Source organism: Drosophila miranda (genome assembly GCF_003369915.1).
Source record: "Drosophila miranda strain MSH22 chromosome Y unlocalized genomic scaffold, D.miranda_PacBio2.1 Contig_Y3_pilon, whole genome shotgun sequence".
Lineage (NCBI taxonomy): Eukaryota > Metazoa > Arthropoda > Insecta > Diptera > Drosophilidae > Drosophila > Drosophila miranda.
In genome coordinates, this window is record NW_022881625.1 from 8,985,422 (window position 1) to 8,999,923 (window position 14,502).

Genomic DNA, 14,502 nt, shown 5'->3' on the forward strand with positions numbered 1-14,502 from the left:
TAATCTGTCCTCTCTGGTAATTGCGGAAGTCTCATCAGGAGTCCCGAGTGCCCAACCGCGGACGCCTTCCACAGTCTGGCTTCTCTCATTCTGAGGGCAGAAAGTGTTGCCAACTTCTTTCCCATGAGATCTACAGGGAGGAGGTCCAGCATAGTATCCAGGGCTTCCCCTGCAGTAGTGCGTAGCCCGCCAGTGATGCATAGCTCTGCCATGCGTTGAACTCTGCTGAGTTTATTGAGGCATGTCCTTCCGTCTAAGGGTGGCCACCATACCACCACTCCATAGAGCATGATCGGTCCTATGATGGCTGTGTAGAGCCACCGGACTATATAGGGGGTCATTCCACATTTTAGTCCGATGGCTTTCTTTCTTTACTCTATCCTCTTTGCTCAATTTCCAGTCGAGCTTTCTATCGAGGATTAGGCCAAGATACTTGGCGTTGTTGCTGAAAACTAGCGCTTCCCCACATCGTCTAGGGGGAATCAGTACCGGATCTTCTTCCTAGTGAAAAGCACCAGTTCCGTTTTAGACGGGTTGACGCCTAACCCGGATTTGTCTGCCGACTTCGACATTTTCGTGAGAGTCCTTGCCATGCACTCACACAACGTCTGCGGAAATTTTCCGGAGAGTGCTATAGCAACATAGTCCGCATACGCCACCACACGGCAGCCACCCCCCTCTATCTCCCGCAGCAGTGTGTTCACTGCCACGTTCCATAGGAGGGGCGAGAGGTCTCCGCCCTGCGGTGTGCCTCTGCAGATGAATCTGGTGCATGTTGACGTCTCCAGTGATGCCTCAACCGTCCTGCATTGCAGCATCTGATCGATCAGGCTCACCGTCCTGGAGTCAACCCCCAGATCCGTCAGAGCGCCCGTGATGGCGGTCGGACGAATTTTGTTAAAAGCGCCTTCTATGTCGAGGAAGGCTACGAGGTTGTACTCCTTAAAGTTAAGGGACGCTTCGATGATCGATGTGATCGAGTGTAGGGCCGTTTCGGTGGATCTTCCCTTCCGATAGGCATGCTGGGAGTCTGAGATCAGACTGGACGGAATACACGCTGTGAGATGCAGCCCCAGGAGCCGTTCCATCGCCTTTAGAAGAAAAGACGATAGACTAATGGGCCTGAAATCTTTTGGGGCAGTGTGCGAGGGCTTGACTGCCTTGGGTATGAATACGACTTTGGTCTGAAGCCAGGTGTCAGGAATGCACCCGTGGGAGAAGATTCCCTCGTAAATTATTTTGAGCCAGTTAATGGCTTTATGTCCCGCGTGAATCAGTTGGGCAGGGAAAATGCCGTCTGGCCCGCGGACTTGTAAGGTTTAAAACTTCTGATCGCCCAGGAAATCTTCTCCCGGCTTAGCAGGCTCAGGAGGGCATTTGAGACGACAGAAGGAGGCGCGAAGTAGTTGGGTCTGTTTTCATCGCAGCCAGGGAAGTGAGTATTTAGGAGAAGATTTAGCGATTCATCGCTGGACGTAGTCCACGACTGGTCGGTGTTCTTCAAGTAGCCCAGGGTGGGTGTTGTCTTCGAGAGAACTCTGCGCAAGCGCGAGGCTTCTGAGTTACTCTCGATTTCGCTGCAGAACTTACACCAGGAGGCGCGTTTGGCCTTCCTAAGTTCTTTGTTGTAGGTTGACAGACTGGCCTTGTATTCGGCCCAGTTTTGCTCAAAGTTTTCAGCCTTAGCTTGAAGAGTCTCCGGGAGGCTTTCCGGAGTTCCCCCAGTTTCGGATTCCACCATTCAGGTTTCCTCCAGCCTCTGTTCTTGCCAGAGGGGCAGGATTTGTCGAGCGTGGCCTCCGTGAAAAACTCCGCCTCAGATGGGGGCTCAGGGAGAACACGACATAGGTAATCAGAGTACCGAGTCCAGTTTGTCCGCCTGATGTTCCGGAAACGAACTGGCTTCGGTACTGAGAAGGAGAAAACAGTTTCCACGTACCTGTGGTCCGAGAAGGAGGGCTCTTCCAGGACCCTCCAGGATACAATGTTACTCTGTATCTCATGAGAGGCAAGCGTGAGGTCCAGGACCTCCTTGCGGTTTTTAATAATAAAGGTGGGGTCACTACCACGGTTTAATAAGACCATCTGAGTGGTCAGTAAGTAACTGAAAAGGTACTCACCCCTTTCGTTTGTGTCAGTGCTTCCCCACTGACAGTGATGTGCATTGACGTCGCACCCCACAATTAGGCCGATGTCCTTGGCCGAACAGTCTGTGATTAGAGCCCGAAGAGGCGCGTGTGGAGGGGGGGTCTGGTTGATCATGCCCCATGTATGCGGAGCAGATCCTCAGTGCGCGCTCCTGGCCTTCGAGGCTCACTGCGGTGTGGTCTTCATTGTTGAAATTTGGGAGCAAAAATAAGTGCAACTCTCTTTTTGCACGAATGCAGGTACGAATTTTACCTGCTGTTTCAGCTACGTATAGCTTGTAGTCAGAAGTCCTCAGACCGGAGACCCTGTTTCCGAGGATCCAGGGCTCCTGAATGAGGACTATGTCGGCTCCACCCTTGGCCAGGTGGAGCAGTAGAGCAGCGCATGCTGCCTTACAATGGTGGAGGTTTATCTGCAGGATCGTCAGTGACATTCCTGAGGCTCACCTCCACCATTGTTGCTTCTAGATCGCTGTCGGGGGAATCCGGCTCCTCCCCGACAACGATGTGGCTGAGACCTCTGGCTAGGTCGCTCTCGTCGAACGCGTAGTCGTCCAGGATGTCGTCCGACATCATGGACGCCGCATCCGGCGCCGGGTTGTCTTCCTCGCACGAGGCCCCCTCTTTCGGGATCTCCGGCAGCTCCGGGTCTGGCTCGACCTCCACTTGCCTGCCCTTGCGATCCGACTTATATGGTGGTTATGGTGACCTGTTTGTACCCGTAGTCGACCACACCGTCCGTCTTGGCGAGGGGCTCTAGCGACTCCTCATTTAGAACGAGGATAATCTGGCGCCTCTGCCCTTGGATATCCTCCACCTTTGCCACCTTCCAATCGGCTGTGGGAAGGTGGGGGTTGCAGACCTGCAGTAACCTGAGCACTTTCTCAGGTTCTGCAGGTTTTGCCGAGACCCATGCTCTGGCTCTCAGGCGGCTGGGAACATCCTCCCATCTCACGGCCTCCAGTTTCGCCCCTGGGTAGACCTCTTTCAGAGCAGCCACCGCCTTCATGTAGAGGGCCGCAGAGCGAGCGTCTTGGCAGGCGATGGCTTTCACCTTGCCTTGATGCCACCCTGCGTCCTCACACTTAGGCGGTGGTCCGCCGTTCTCCTCCAGTTCCAGTAGGAACCGGTCCTGGAGCTCGTTCTCCACCAGGTGCCACTTATCGCGAGGGACATGGCCGTCCTCGGCGCCCCTGTCCAGGACACCGATCAGGGTCCTGCCCCTCGCCACCTCAGCGAACGACCGGTTCGTGAGGTGGGTCTTCACCCGCTTGGCTTGCTGGGCTTGGCCTGGCTGATTTGCGGGGTCCTCCGCTGAGCGTTGCCGCTTGTTGGGGGCCTTGGCTGCGCCCTTTCCGGCTTTGGCTGGCTGGAAAAGTGGCAGGATTGAGGAGGCCCACAGCCTCTGCTCCTTTCCTTCTGCCGACGCCCTAAAGTTCGGGTCCTCGTTGGACAGGATGAAAGCAGCTCGTCTCCTGTCCTGGTACGACGGCTTTCCTCCCCGTGGTGCAGAGACGCTGCTCGCCGGGGCCCCCATGGGTTCCTCGGTCCCGTTGCGCTTACCAGCCGCGATTACGCTCTGCTTGGCAGCCACCCCGGTCTCCGATTCGCCCTTGGAGCCACCCGACTTGGAAGGACCCGATTGCCTTTCCGGCCCCCGCTCGCTGCGACCGCTGCCTGAAGACGGAGGGCCGACTCAGTCTCCTTTCCCGTCTTCTTTAGACCTGGTTTCCCAGGCGCTGGTACAGAGGGATTGGCTTGTCCCTCCGGTACTTTAAGAGGAGTACCGAGCTCCTTTGCGGTGTTTTTGTTTGTTATATTTGATTTGTTTGGCATTCTTGTTCCCACGAGTAGGCGGGAAGGGGTTGGTCACCCGAGGCATAGCCCGCTTGTCCCGGGCAGCCTAATTTAAACTGGAGGTCGGCAGGTATCCAGAGTCCGCATATTAGCGACCGGGCACCCCCCCGGCCATGCATCCCTCGGCATATAACAGTGTCACCTTGGATTGGAGTAATTTCACTGAGAGTTTTCTTCTCTCCGCCCGACTACCATTCGCCAGCATCCTGGCAGAGACGTGACCGTGCCAGGACCTGTTTCCAGCCGCCCTCACGGGGAGAGTGTAGTCGCACTTCCACCGGTGTGTACAGTTACGGCGGGTGACGGTTCGCTCGCAACCCTCTGTGTCCTAGGGGGTGTGGGACGCAGGCCGCACCGGGTATTACTAGCCGGAGCGGCTGCGTCTCAGTTCCGAGTTCACAGTTGTGCGAGCCGACCCGTCATCCGTTTGTCCCCCTGTAGCACCCGATGGCTGACGGCCCTCAACGTTTCCTCAATTTCCGAGCAAAATTTTTGCCAAGAGGCCCTTTTTGCTTTCCTTGTTTGCTTTTTATATAGTGACAGACTGATTTTGTAGTCTGCCCAGTGGTTCCTTGTTCGGGCTTTTGGCCCTGTTGAAGAGGGTCCTGCAGCTTTAACGTAGGATGTCTATTTGTTTTGACCACCAGGGGGGTTTCTTTTTCCCCCTATGTTTGCTAGAGGGGCATGCTGCCGCGAAGGCTTTGTTGCATGCTTCTGTGAACCTGTTCACTAGACGACCTAGGTCGTCTTTTGTGCGGGCATGTTGATGCTTTGGAGGGGAGTAAATCCTCCAGGGCTGAGCTATATTTTTCCCAGTTGGCTTTCCTGGGATTAATATAGTCCTTAAGTTTCGGACACTCGAGGGATAGTGTGGTCTCGATATATCTGTGGTCAGAGAAAGAGTGGTCATCAAGGACTTGCCAACTCCTGACTATGTCTAACAGTTTGTGAGACACTAAGGTGAGGTCAATAACCTCCTGTCGATTTTTAGTTATAAAAGTGGGGTCGTTGCCCCGATTACAAATAAATAGATTAGAGTTAAGGATGAAGCTGAAAAGTGACTCACCCCTTACATTTGTGTTCGAGCTCCCCCATTGAGTGTGGTGAGCGTTGACATCGCAACCTATTAGTAGGTCTATGTCCGACCTCTCGATGTCGCTGGCTACTTTGCGAACAAGGTCGTTGAGAGGATCGTTTTCCTCATGGGCCATGTAGGACGACATCAGCCTTAGATGTGTCCCTTTCAGCTCTAGGCTTGCCGCCGTGTTGTCGCTATCGCTATAATTATGGAGCAGAAAGATATGAAAGTGCTTTCTGGCGAGAATGCAGGTGCGGGTTTTACCTTCATGTTGAGCTACAATTATCTTGTACTCCTTCGACCCTAGTCCACAAACCGTGTCCTTTCCCTGGCAATCTGCGCGAACGATGTGTTTGGCAGTACTCTGGAGGGCTTCGGTGTTGGAGTCTCCCAGGAGTCTCTTGCGAGCGCTGCCTCTTTGGCTGAGGGCTTCCTTCTTCGGTGCTTCCTTGCTAAAGTTCGGCAGCACCGTCGAGGCCCACTCAACTTTCTTTAACCATTTGTCCATTGGGCTGGACATCTGGCTTGCGTTCTGCCGACGGAGTATATTGCCAGCACTCTATCGGCATATGTAAATGGCTTGGCTTGGACACTAGTAGATGGTAACTCATCACCCGCCACTTTACCAGCAGGCAGAGCAGCCGCAGGATTGCATAGCCACTCTGCCAAGGTATCGGTTTTGGGAGCCAATTCACCACCCACCCCTAATCCGGGATGGGACCCCTTTGGGCTCTCCCTAGCGTCTTCCGCGCGCAGGTTTTCACTGCTAGTTTGCGGGTTGGGCCAGGCCTTTGGGCCGCTGCCTTCCCCTGTTTGGGATTGCTCCCTGTTGGCATTTAAGGAGTGCCAGACTCATTTTGCTTTGTTTTTAATTCTTCCATTCTTTTCCCACGAGCTGCAGAGAAGGGGTACGGTCCGTCCGGGCAGAGATCCACGTTGCCCGGATAAGGCATACTTAGAACAGGGGGCTGCCAAGTCCCTGAGCTCTCCGTTAATGACTGGGCTACTTTTATATACCGGGCCCTCAGCCAGGCTGACTCTCGGCACGGGTCGAATAACACTCTTAGTCCGGCCCGGTGTGAGCTGAATGTGGGGGTTGGGATGTGGGTAGGTAATGTGTAGGGATAGAGGAGTGTGTGAGCTACTTATACGAGGCGGCACCACAAGCGCATCGTCAGTGTTGCTACTTCGCGAACACCCGCTGGCTGTCCGCGGCTGCTTATTTTCGGTACTCTCCCTAGGGATGTCCGCTTATTCGCAGCTCACCTACGTATATGACCTGTAAATAAGTAGGTCGTTCGCTATCCGCAACCTGCGACCCGTCCGGTGGCCTCAGCTAGGCCTCCTTTGACCCACGTCACGAGCTCATAAGACCAGACGTTTAGAGTTAACAAACCTAAAGAATTGTTTAGGATCTCGTTTAAAGTTGAGCTTGCATTTAGCCAAATAATTTTTATAGCATAGGGTAATACAAATGTAAAATTTAAATTTTCAATTGAATACTTAGAAAATCTGACTACGAGCCAGACAGTTTAAACTTCTTATATAAATTCGCATCTAGCTCTTGCTTAAGCCGGTTATGTTTTTTTCTTGCTCCTGCATTCTCCGCCCTTTGCTTAAATATCATACAATATTGTTGTGACTTTGTTTTGATATATAATCGCATCTCTTTAATTTGATTTTACTTTGTGTTAATCACCAGTGTTTCGTTTGTAAACAAGTGTTTAATATAAATAAAATATTCGCAACGTAACGCATCGGACTCGTGCAGGCAACTTGTTATTGTTTTTTGCCCAGTCTGCTTTTCGTTATCGCTTCTTCGGTGTGCACTGCTCTCGCGCATCAGCGCTTGCATCGCCCACACTCTCTCGTGAGCATAAGCGGGCCTGCAGCTCGTACTGTTGCTCTCACTCTCTCTGGATTGCCTATACTCTCCCTCTTTGTGGACTATTCTTTTGTGTCTCTGCTTTGATGAGTTTACTGCTCGTTTCCTGCACTTCGTTGGATCATCTGCTCTGAATTATTGCCGCTGCTGCTGATTTTCGGGCTCGATCTGCTGTCTTCTCTCCCATTTTACCTGCACTCTTACTCTGTTCTTTTATTATTCGTGCACAGTGATTCTACTGCTGTCAATAATGGCAATCGTTTGTAGTGCAAAGAAATTTGAATTCGGTGGTGTAATCATTGGTGATTCATTCCATAGCTGCTGGCTGTGCGACAATTTTGCCCACATAAAATGTGCTGGTGGCGGAAATTTTGGCCGGCTAAATGATCTGATCTCGAAACGCATGGGCCTGTCTTGGTCATGTCTGGCTTGTCGGGAGATTGAGGCCGAAATGTGCACATTTATGAGACAGACTCGAACTGGGTTTCTGGATGTCCGGAAACAATTTGTGGCTCTCAACGAGAAATTTCTTGCCCTTGAATCGCAGTTTCTTGGGCTCAAACTCTTAAGCGAATCGCCTAGACGAAAAATTCCGCATAATGATACCAATCTCTTGCAACCTAATCCGATTGGTACGCCTGCCTCCCACTTTCATCCATCGGAAGCATTTGTTACTTCGTGTGGTCATGCCTCGCCGTTATCTGTAAATCCGCCAACGGTGGACCCGGTGTTCTTTACACCGAGCAATGTGCTTCCTTCGAGCATCCAAGTTCCCAACAGCATCAATCCCATCCCTGCAGTTTCTGCTGTCGTCACTTCTGACGTGGTAAGTGCTCCTGGTGCGGGTTTGTTGGTTGCTGGTGATGTCTTGCCATTGCCTGCTCCAGCCGTTGCTGCCAATTCTTCTGCCTCAGGACCGAGATCTCTTTTAGGAGTGGCTCCACTATCTCGATCTCGCTCGGGACTTCAACTGAGAGCAGTGGTCCCTCGGAAAGCAATATTTGTTTCTCGTCTTATTCCTGAGGCTACAACGGAGGATGTTAAACAACATCTTTCCTCTAAGCTTAACGCTTCGCCTGATGATATAGTTGTGACTAAATTTAAATTTAAACATAAGCGCAACATATAATCCTTTAAAATTCTTTTCCCTGATTCTTTACTATCCAATTCTCTAGAACCGTCAATATGGCCTGAGCATACAATTATGCATGCTTGCCATATTCTAACTTTTCCTCTTTATTTATGGAATCATCCAAATTTTGAAATTCCTTCTGTGTTATTTTTTTGCAAAATGCGCATTTCAAGGTCGATTTAGTATTAGTAAGTTCGTTAAGACCTTTTCCATCAATAATAGTAACGAAAAATTCAAAATTGACACTAATGGGTTTTTCTTCGTTGACTTTTGAGCAGTTTTTCAACTTTGACTGGACTTTAAAAAAATATTTATTATTTACTTATTTATCCTTGAACTATTTATTACCTATGTCTAAAATCCCCCCACGAAAAAAGGATTTTTTTTAAGGTTTGATTTTTAAAAGCTCCGGATTTTTAAAAACCACTTTGTGTCGTTTCAGTAAAGTAAGAAGTAATTTTTCCGAGTAGAAAGTGTCTTAAAATCGCCGCAATATTACATTACAACATTATAGGGGTCTGAAAATTCCCTCGACCATCTTTTGATAAAGCCAAGGAATCCTTTAGCTTTATTCGAAATAGCGGATATATGAGAATTAAAACATAAGTTTGGTACTAAGATAATTCCTAAGTCACTAACTTTGTACAGGCGTTCCAATGAAATGTTATTAATTGTGAAGTCAAAGAGGTAAGGCTTGTTGCGATGGAAGGTCATGACGTTACATTTGGAAATGTTAAGAGGAAGAGCGTTAATAATACACCAATTTTGAGAGCGTCGAGATCCGAATGAAGAAATAACGGGGACACCGGATCACTGTAGGAAAAACATAGCTTGACATCATCAGCATATATAAGGACTCGTGAATTAGTTAAAACTTGGGGAAGATCATTGATAAAGAGGTTAAATAATAAGGGCCCGAGATGGCTACCTTGCAGCACACCCGAAGAGACAAAAACTGGTTTAGAAAGAGAAGATTGGAAGCAGACACGCTGATAAACGACAAGTTTTTGTTTCACGGCTGGCCCCTGACCTCACATCTAATGATGTAATTGCTTTTATTCAAAGCAAAATAAAAGCCGTGGGCTTAAAGGTGGAGAAATTTAACTTCTCTTATGCCAGGGAGATAGCCTCGTTTAAGATAAGCATCTCCCCAACTCAATTTGACACCATTTGCTCCGCCAAATTTTGGCCGGAGCATTTGGTGGTGAAGGAGTTTAAGGCTAAGAAGAAGAATAGGCCCCCCATATCCCTTCCAAATCTTTCCAGTGTGCCACCCTCAACCTCAACTTCCTCTTCCTCAACTTCCCGTCTTGCTTCCACATTTCAAAAAACTAACTTCTCTTTTAGTAACCTATCAGAATGTAAGAGGCTTGCGTAGTAAGCTCGAACGGCATTTTCAGTCCCTTGTTAAATGAATGTTCCCTACTTCATGATCTTCGACTAGTTAAGCCGGTGTTTTCACCGGGTTCAGACGGGGTTCCAGGTTGTGTACTCAGGTACTGCGCCGAGGCTCTGTGTGGACCTTTGCTTAAACTATTCACCCTATCCATTGATTCTTCTTGCTTCCCCCCGATCTGGAAGGAATCGTTTATAATTCCTCTCCATAAAAAAGGTAGCAAGTCTGATGCAAAAAATTATAGAGGTATAGCAAAGTTATCCGCTATTCCTAAAATGTTTGAGAAGGTTTTAACTCCGCACTTGCAACATCTCTGCAAGTCACTTATATCTCCAACTCAGCATGGATTTATAAGGCGGCGATCAACCACCACGAACTTGTTAGAGTTTACCTCTTTCATTATTAAAGGCTTTCAAGGTAACTTACAGACGGATGTTATTTACACCGACTTTAGTAAAGCATTCGACTCTGTAAACCATTCCCTTTTAGCGCATAAACTTGACCTTTTAGGGTTTCCGCCCAACCTCCTGAGATGGATTTCTAGCTATCTTTGTTCTAGGTCTCAAAGAGTCCTCTCAAAAACTCCCTCTCTTTCCCAGTAAAGGTTTCTTCGGGAGTACCACAAGGCAGCCATCTAGGCCCCTTACTTTTCACACTCTTTATTAATGACTTACCTTCAGTATTAACATACTCTCGAGTACTTATGTATGCGGATGATGTTAAACTCTGTGTCCAGTACAAGGACATTTCATTTCATTCTCGCTTGCAATCCGATCTCAATAACTTTCAGTCATGGTGTTGTGCAAACTTGTTACACCTTAATGCCTCGAAATGCAAAGTTATGACATTTCATCGTTCTAGCCCTTTGTTGGCTCCCTACACCCTATTTGGTGGTTCTCTTGAGAGAATTACCCTGGTGGATGATCTGGGTGTTATGTTAGACCCCAAGTTAAAGTTTTCCGAACACATTTCTACCATGGTAAATAAGGCCATGGGCGTGCTTGGGTTTATAAAGAGGTGGTCAAAGGAATTTGACGACCCCTATATAACAAAGACTCTCTATACCTCGCTTGTTCGTCCGATCTTAGAATACGGCTCCTGTGTATGGTGCCCTCAGTACAAAGTACACCAGGACCGTATAGAATCAGTACAGAAAAACTTTTTACTCTTTGCTCTGCGGGGCCTTAACTGGGATGCGGGTGTAAGACTCCCATCTTACTCTAGTAGACTACTATTAGTAAACCTCCCATCCTTAGTTAACCGTAGAAAAATGCTTGGTGTGATATTTATGCACAACTTGATCAGGGGTGACATAGACAGCCCTGATCTGTTGAGCCGCATAAACTTCACGACTCCTATTAGACTGACTAGAAATTTTATACCGTTGTTCCTTCCACTTTGTAGATCGAATTATTCCTTGCATGAACCGTTTAGGGTCTTATGCTCGGATTATAATTCCCTCTACCATATTATATCCACCACTAATTCTCTTCCTCTTATTAAATTATTAATCCTTACACACCTTTCTATTAATTAGTAACTGTAGTGGTATTTGTACTTTGATTGCATGCTTAGTTTCTTAGTAAGTTTAGTACTAATTTTCCTCGAATGTTAGTCTAATAGCTATCTTTCTTGCATGTTCGCGTTTGGTTCGGCTACGCACCGCGCGTCATGCGGCAGCGCCCCTCGGTCGGTTGGGCGGGAGGAGGGCTGCGTTTTGCCTGGGATCCGCGCGTAACAGCCTTCTGCTGGTGTCACACGGGCCACTTGACGGTGCAGTAACTGCATCGCCTCTTGAAAGATGCAGTCATTGCATGTCAACGTCCACACATTCTTTTCCGGGATAGTGTTTCATTTGCTTCCCACGTTATTGTGTTTACTGAAACCTGGTTAAAGCCGGACATTCTTAGTTCCGAGGTTTTGGCAGGTCGGTAAACAACTTTTAGAAAGGACCGTTCGTCTCGACGTGCAGGGGGGTTCTAATTGCAGTGGACTCTTACTTCACGTCGGAACACTTCACAGTCCAAGTTCAACAGGAACTGGAATTCCTGTGTGTAAAACTGATTCTTCCCGCTTTCGCTATATTCATTACTTGCTCGTATATCCCACCTTCTTCGGATATTTCAATTTATGAGCAGCACTTGTCCGCTTTAACCGCTGTTTCTTCCTCGCTATCTGATAAAGATCGTATGATAGTTCTTGGTGACTTCAACTTGCCAGGAACTGTTTGGTCTTCGGTAAACGAGTCTAGTATCCTAGTGCCCATGTCACGACATGACTTTGTTGACGGCTTGCTTGACCTATCCCTGTCTCAAGTCAACCATGTGAAAAATTCCTTGGGTCGATTGCTTGATCTGTGCTTTGTATCGGATCCGACCATAGTGTTGTTAACCCGAGCCCTTCCGCTCACTATACCTGAAGACGCCTACCACCCTACTTTCGAGGTGTCGCTAGATATAGGACCAACTGTATTGGATCGGTCGAGTAGGCTGCCCGAACGTGTCCGCTGCTTTCGTAAAGCCGAGTTTGCGAAGCTTAATAACCTCATTAGGGATTTTGATTGGTCCGCTTTGTACTTGTGCACTGATATCATAAAAGGCACAAACATTTTTTACAATGCTCTTGGCACATTTTTCGATTCTTGTGTCCCGCTTTCTTGTCCGACTAGATCTGGAAAACCCCCTTGGTTTACCAAAGAGTTATCCAGTCTAAAAAACTTAAATGAATGTTCCCTACTTCATGATCTTCGACTAGTTAAGCCGGTGTTTTCACCGGGTCCAGACGGGGTTCCAGGTTGTGTACTCAGGTACTGCGCCGAGGCTCTGTGTGGACCTTTGCTTAAACTATTCACCTTGTCCATTGATTCTTCTTGCTTCCCCCCGATCTGGAAGGAATCGTTTATAATTCCTCTCCATAAAAAAGGTAGCAAGTCTGACGCAAAAAATTATAGAGGTATAGCAAAGTTATCCGCTATTCCTAAAATGTTTGAGAAGGTTTTAACTCCGCACTTGCAACATCTCTGCAAGTCACTTATATCTCCAACTCAGCATGGATTTATAAGGCGGCGATCAACCACCACGAACTTGTAAGAGTTTACCTCTTTAATTATTAAAGGCTTTCAAGGTAACTTACAGACGGATGTTATTTACACCGACTTTAGTAAAGCATTCGACTCTGTAAACCATTCCCTTTTAGCGCATAAACTTGACCTTTTAGGGTTTTCGCCCAACCTCCTGAGATGGATTTCTAGCTATCTTTGTTCTAGGTCTCAAAGAGTCCTCTTCAAAAACTCCCTCTCTTTACCAGTAAAGGTTTCTTCGGGAGGACCACATGGCAGCCATCTAGGCCCCTTACTCTTCACACTCTTTATTAATGACTTACCTTCAGTATTAACATACTCTCGAGTACTTATGTATGCGGATGATGTTAAACTCTGTGTCCAGTACAAGGACGTGCTTGGGTTTATAAAGAGGTGGTCAAAGGAATTTGACGACCCCTATATAGCAAAGACTCTCTATACCTCGCTTGTTCGTCCGATCTTAGAATACGGCTCCTGTGTATGGTGCCCTCAGTACAAAGTACACCAGGACCGTATAGAATCAGTACAGAAAAACTTTTTACTCTTTGCTCTGCGGGGCCTTAACTGGGATGCGGGTGTAAGACTCCCATCTTACTCTAGTAGACTACTATTAGTAAACCTCCCATCCTTAGTTAACCGTAGAAAAATGCTTGGTGTGATATTTATGCACAACTTGATCAGGGGTGACATAGACAGCCCTGATCTGTTGAGCCGCATAAACTTCACGATTCCTATTAGACTGACTAGAAATTTTATACCGTTGTTCCTTCCACTTTGTAGATCGAATTATTCCTTGCATGAACCGTTTAGGGTCTTATGCTCGGATTATAATTCCCTCTACCATATTATATCCACCACTAATTCTCTTCCTCTTATTAAATTATTAATCCTTACACACCTTTCTATTAATTAGTAACTGTAGTGGTATTTGTATTTTGATTGCATGCTTAGTTTCTTAGTAAGTTTAGTACTAATTTTCCTCGAATGTTAGTCTAATAGCTATCTTTCTTGCATGTTCGCGTTTGGTTCGGCTACGCACCGCGCGTCATGCGGCAGCGCCCCTCGGTCGGTTGGGCGGGAGGAGGGCTGCGTTTTGCCTGGGATCCGCGCGTAACAGCCTTCTGCTGGTGTCACACGGGCCACTTGACGGTGCAGTAACTGCATCGCCTCTTGAAAGATGCAGTCATTGCATGTCAACGTCCAAAGATAACGATTGCAAAGGTACCCATTAGTCCAGTGAAGAAGTTTAGTCGGAAATCCTAGTAGAGAGAGTTGGTGGATGAGGAGATTGTGATTAACTGAGTCGAAAGATTTACTAAAATAAGTATGAACTACGTCAGTTTTACATTGCTTTGCAAATCCGGCAGTTACATAGGAGGAAAATTCAAGGAGGTAGGAAGAAACTGAGCGACGTTTTACAAATCCATGCTGTGATTCTGATAACAGGGAACTACAAAAGTGTTGGAGCTGAGAAGTAATCAATTTTTCGAAGAGCTTGGGAATGGCAGATAAACTGGAGATACAACGGTAGTTTGAGACATCTGATTTGAGACATCCGTTTTTAAGAATATGAATTATGTATAATTCCTTCCAGACGGTGAGAAAATCACCAAGCTCCAGAGAGAGGTTGAACAGTTTTAAGAGAGGCACGCAAAGAGAATCCGCACAAAGTTTAAGCACGGCACTGGGAACCAAATCTGGACCAGTGGAGAAAGAAAATTTACATGATTTTAAGGCTAAGATTTTAGTTAGAAGGCCATCATAATCACTAGAGGGGATATGAATACAACTTGAGCTATTTAAAGGTATAGGATATGAGTGCGCGGCAGGATAGTCGTTAGGTGAAGCGAGAATAGAGGGCATGTTATTAGAAGGAGCAGAATAGCAAAGTTGAAAAAATTAAGCAAATAGGTTAGCAATATCGGAAT